Source organism: Nanorana parkeri, unplaced genomic scaffold (assembly GCF_000935625.1).
Source record: "Nanorana parkeri isolate BGI_ZX_2015 unplaced genomic scaffold, ASM93562v1 scaffold1484, whole genome shotgun sequence".
Taxonomy (NCBI): Eukaryota; Metazoa; Chordata; class Amphibia; order Anura; family Dicroglossidae; genus Nanorana; species Nanorana parkeri.
The window spans coordinates 29506-35368 of record NW_017307752.1 but is presented as its reverse complement, the minus strand read 5'-3'; the positions used below and the strand labels follow the sequence as shown (position 1 = coordinate 35368).

The following is a 5863-nucleotide window of genomic DNA, read 5'->3' as shown; positions in this document are numbered from 1 at the left end:
GGTGGTCGGGTGTCTCCAGTGGCTACGCGTTTCGAGGAATCCCTCTTTATCAAGCCTCAAAGATGCTCTCTTTGCATCTTTGAGGCTTGATAAAGAGGGATTCCTCGAAACGCGTAGCCACTGGAGACATCCGATGGTACCATCGTACCATCGGGGACACTCTTGCGACCCGGTACCTCTCGGAGGAGGGCGCCACACAGACCACGGGGGAGCCTCGAACCGTAAGTCCCTTTGTCCACTACTAACAGTGTCACGCATTTTTCATATACAAAGATCCATTTACAAGTTGTACTTCATATACCTATCTACTTCCGTTTTGGTAGTCGAGCTCCTGTCCTGCTTTGTCCATAACCTATGAAAATGATAACTGAAGCTCTTCTCCTATCTGCTAACATTTATTTCTCTGGTTTTACTGTTCGGTGGGCCTCATGTGTCAACATGTTCTTACCAGAAACTGGAATTACTGCTTAGCCACCAATCAACTTCAAAAATATACCTTGAAAGAATTTCCTTGAAGGCTGTGGGAAATAATTCTTAGTTATGAACATATTGATATATAACGTCCTATTTTCCCCTTTCCAATTCCTTTTTTTTTAAATTGTAAAAATGTGATCAGACCTTTTTTCAATAATTTCTAAAAATAAAAATTGAGTGTACCGAAAATATAAAATAACGATGCCAGTAATGTGTTAGTGTGCATATATAATATTACTAGATAAATGACAAATGTGCAGGCAACTACAGGTCCTTCCACCCTTGTTCAGACACAGAGAAGAAAGAAAAGATCTACACAGTGCTGCACTCCCCTGTATAAGTTTACTGTGGAATTTATTTCAAGCACGATCCAGCGCCACCTTATGGCATATGTTGGCTTTTTACGTAGCTTATTCCTCAGTTACTGTAAACCTGTGCCCAGATCCTACACACTAAAGTATTTAAATATTCTGAAGCAGGAAAAACCCTTTATTCACCACTGTATCTATAGGCATTGTGGAGAAACTGTTTTTCAAAATTCACAACACAATTCTTTTCTCTGCAGATTAGAATCATGGCAGCTTGCCAAACTTTTAATGTAAATAAACTGTAGATATTTCTAAAGCTGGTGTCAAACAAGCAATTCTGCCACTAGAGACAAATCACCAGCGACAGGATCACTAAAGAGGCTGCCTGTCTGCTCCTATTACAATGCTCCCTCTGTAATCAAATGCAGGTAGATGTTTCTCTGGCGACAGCTCACTGCCTCAGCTACAGAGTTAAGGTGCCCATACACCTTACAATTATCTGCAGATTTTCTTTGGCCAGATGGAAAAGGTGCAACAGATTGGCCCAGGTATAGATTACTTCATCCACACAGTTAAGTGTAGATGGAGGAATCTGTTGCACCTTTTCCATCTGACCATAGAAAATCTGCAGATAATTGTAAGGTGTATAGCCAGCTTAAGCGATTCCATAGGGACAAACAGGCAGCCCCTTATTATCGATCCTGCTGCTGGCAATTTTGACAAAACACCTGTAGCAGGATCATTAGTCGCCTGTCAGCCTAAGCTGTTGGAAGTGTCTGAAATCTGACTGGATCCACGAGTTTTCATGCACCGCATATGAATGGTTACTGAGACCTGCCCTTGGCAACTGGCCTAGCTACATTTGGGAAATAGCAGACTCTTCTCACACCTCCCTAGATGCTGAGCACACATTTTGAGAATACATACAATGAAAACTTGTGTAAGTGCACATTAAAAAAATGCACAAATAAAGCAAGAAAGGGAAAGCCAGCCTAAAAGCACAGAGAGGCTTGTTTCAAAGCTCTTTCACTGCTTGTTCATAATATACAAATGGTTAATGTTCATAATGTGGACACAGGTTCACTTTATGGACAGAGCAATGCGGCAGTATACAGATTCACCTCTATTCACTATTATATTACAAGAATACTGAATACATCTTCATAACCATCAGTACTCCCACATGATATTTGGACCTAATAGGGTCACTTTCCCTTAATTGTTCTAATCAACTTATTAAAAGTAGCTTGTTCTGTCACCCTCAATGTATTTTCTGTATTGAGTAACCTTGAACAGCCAATCACATGGATTGCAAAACAAAAAAAAACATTTCACAAAGCTAACACAACAGGACAAGGATCCTTATTTTAAAAAAAGTAAAATTAGTCAAATGAATTATAAAATACAGTCAAACAGCTAAAAGATCCTTATCCTTGTGTTTAAGTTTTGTGAATTGAGCCTGTGGTCTGTTATGAGTGAGCCGGTGGCAGCTGACCTCTTTTGCCATTTGTTCATTGTTAAAGCCCAACTCTATCCATAACAATTTACTTTGATTTGGATAGAATGGGAAAAGGTTAGAGAATCTATTAGGTTTTCCTGGCTAATAGATAGGAGTTGGGCTGGGGGCCTCCAACCAGCAGAAGAATCATGTAGGTACGAGTCTCACAAGTGAGATGTATATCCCTGTGATGCTGGGAGGGGAGGTAGCTAGCACATCATACAAATATGGCAAAAGTTTTTGCAGTCCTTTCCTTTTAGAAAACATTCACAAAATTGAGGCCTAAACCTGAGTTAGTCAGTATGTGCCTAATAAATGTCTATAGATTTTTTTAAAGCCCCACTAAAGGCAAAATATGATCCCCCACCACTACCCCCTAACACATCCTGCAAGGCTTGCATTTTTGCTTAGTTATACTCACCTACACCCCCCCACCAAGTCCTTTACTGGTACTGCTCTGAGTTTGAGGAACCACCAATCCAGTGCTACAGATAGTCCCTTGCTGGCCAGTCCTCTCCTGTCCTGTTGCAAAGATGCTGGCAGTAAAACCCCACCACTGCACAGCCAATAGAAAATGTCCACGTGATGTGGACACCACACAAGAGAGGACACCACCAAAAGTAAGCAAAGGGAGAGAGAAGACTTGGTAATGGAGCATCACATGACCATGGCTTTTGCTAAGTAAAATGAGCATGTAGATAGGTTTTTTTTTTGTTTTTTTTACTGCCAGCAATCAGTTAGAAGGGGGTGAGAGGTGGAAGGGAGGGTTAGTTTTATCCCAGAGATGGGCTTTAAACATTTATCTCATCATTTATTATTTGAAGAATAGCTAAACCTTCTTCTCCATAGAGAACCTGGTAATGCCAAGGCTGCCAAAAATGCAGACTCCCTGTGCAAATATGTCTTAAAAGGGTAAGTTACTTTCCCAAGTAAATTTAGGAAAATGGAGTTACCCTACTCAAATCTGGCCCCCTGTTCCCCCGGCTATACTTGCCTTTCAGCGAACGCTCCTTCCTCTCTGCTGGTATCGGTTTACTATCCGTACCCTGTACTGCCATGTAACCCAGTCCTGTGCTATGGGTTTCGAATTTTGCTCGCACATGGCAAGCACTCATTGGTCATCATGGTCAGATGCACTTGTCATTGGTCAGCACGGTCAGGTACCGACAGAGGGGAAGGAGCATTCACCAAAAGGTAAGTATAGTGGGAAAGGGGGTGGGGCACATTCAAGTACGTAATTCCATTTTCCCATATTCACTCAGGGAAGTGAACTTACCATTTAAGATAAACAAGGATGCTGTCATTGCTGGCCTACTTCTAAAAATGCCAGCTGAAAGGTTGACTCTGCTTTTACTGCTTCAAGACATGACACGGGCCTGGAACAAGCACACAGATCAGAAAATTCATAAAACCTAATTTGCATACTCGTTTCAAGGCAGTAACTCAGAAAGCATTGGGGCCACTGGATCTGCATGGCAGCCAGGGAACTAGTATATTCAGTGTCCATGCGTCGTCAGTAAAAGTTTCCTTGAACGAACCTACATCACATTATAGTCATAAACAGCTAAGTACATTGAACCAATATTGCCAATTTTTTTTGTAGTCATTACAATTGTAGAAAACCGTTGTACAAAATGAAGGCCTCCAGCTGAGGCAGCCAGTTTGTAGAATACTAATATTTATAATTGTCAAACCCAAGTCTTTCCTTGCAAATCCCCTTTTACATACAGAATCTGTTTATGCTAAGGCTTCAAAAAATAACAGACACTCTACAAAAATAGAATTCTTACTGTAACGATATTTCAAGCAGACAGATATATTTTGGTTTCTGCTCTGGCATCTGCACCTCATTTTGGCCAATGGCCTCTAAAGTTCCTTCCTGAAGTATTATTGCATTCTGTTATAAAAAATGCAAAATTGGAGTGGCCTGGTTTTCATTGCAGCAATTAAAGATATATTCTTAGCCATTTCATAAAAAATGTTCCATTGTATCAAAACAACTCATTTAATTTGCTCAAGCATATTTGTTTGTATGGACGATTCTTTGTACAAATTCATATGGAAATGTAAACACTGTAAATGTTTTGTATAGTTTGTTTTCATTTATACTCAGGGAAATTAAATGCTAAAAAAAGATGATTTTTTTTTTTTAAGTTTCCGTTTGTTACTACAGGTTGCAACAACAACTTTGTGTCATAGGTGCCCCCTAGTGTTTGCTGAATAAGGATCATCATTAGGGAAACTGGAGATTTCAAATTTCAGGGTCAAAAAACACTTGTGTAATTTTTTTAATTATGATGCATGTCACGCGTTTAGAATATGGTGGTGAGTCGCAAAGCATGCAGCTTAGTTTAACTATAAGAATTCCAGATGAGGAAAAGCTTCATCAATAATTGCCACTGTATATCTACAAAATGTTGGTTTTGTATTTATCAATAATTTTGCACAATATTCACCCAAGATTTCCCCAAAATTTGATGGTATCAAGCCAAATTAGCAGAATTATATGATTCACACATTAAAAATTATTTTCCCTGACATTTAACATTTATTTTTCAATAGGAAAATATATTTATTGTACAACCCCAATTCCAAAAAAGTTGGGATGCTTTGTAAAATCTACATAAAACAGAATGCAATGATTTGCAAATCCCATAAACCCATATTTTATTCACCGTAGAAAATAGAAAATACATCAAATGTTTAAACTGAGTACATTTATTATTTTCAGAAAAAAAATAAGGTATTTTTGAAATTGATGGCAACAAGACTTCTCCAAAAAATTGTGACAGGGCAACAAAAAGTTGTCAAAAGAAGTGGTAATAACAAGGAAGAGCTGGAAGAATATTTTCCAACTAATTAGGCTGATTGGCCACAGGTCAGTAACATGATTGGGTATAAAAAGAGCATCTTAAAGAGTCAGAGTGTCTCAGAAGATGGGCAAAGGTTCACCAATCTATGAAAAGCTGTTTCTAAAATTTTTTGAACAATTTCAGAATATTGTTCCTCAACGTAAAATTTCCAAGACTTTAAATATATCATCTACAGTACATAATATCATCAAAAGATTATAGGATTTGCAGATCATTACATTCTGTTTTTATGTACATTTTACACAGCGTTCCAACTTTCTTGGAATTGGGGTTGTAGCATCACCCTTTGTAAGAAAAGGGTGAAAGTTACTTTCCCTACAAATTCACCTGACATTGCCTCAACCTCACTTGTCTAAATCCACACGCTTCAGCTGCAGAATCATAATTTTTTCTAATGAAAACACAATTATTGTCTACAGAGAATGCTACACCCATGTTTTTAGTTCAGATTCAGCACGTGTTTGTGTGTGTGTGTGTGTGTGTGTTGTTTTTTTTAAATATAACAACAAAAAGTATCTCCATCCCAAAACAAACCTATCATCTGACTTGCCAGGCATGCAGGCTGATATCTCCACAGCAAGGGAACTGTGAATGTGCAGCCACCCTGTTATACTGATACCACTTGGCATGCCCCTTAGCATTGGGAGGTGCATTAAAAGCAGTTCCCCCTTCCAAACCAGCTGTGTACAATGCTGACTTGCACCCTTAGG

The 5863-nt window shown here is 38.9% G+C and overlaps 1 long non-coding RNA gene across 1 annotated transcript in view; it reads right to left on the bottom strand.

Moving 5' to 3' along the window:
* The window catches only part of LOC108798475, a 1152-nt gene extending 688 nt beyond the window's left edge, over window positions 1-464 (bottom strand). Inside the window, exon 1 of the long non-coding RNA XR_001941952.1 lies at window positions 353-464. This is a non-coding gene — a long non-coding RNA (uncharacterized LOC108798475). The remainder of the gene's footprint in view (window positions 1-352) is intronic.
* Window positions 465-5863: the final 5399 nt, after the last annotated feature.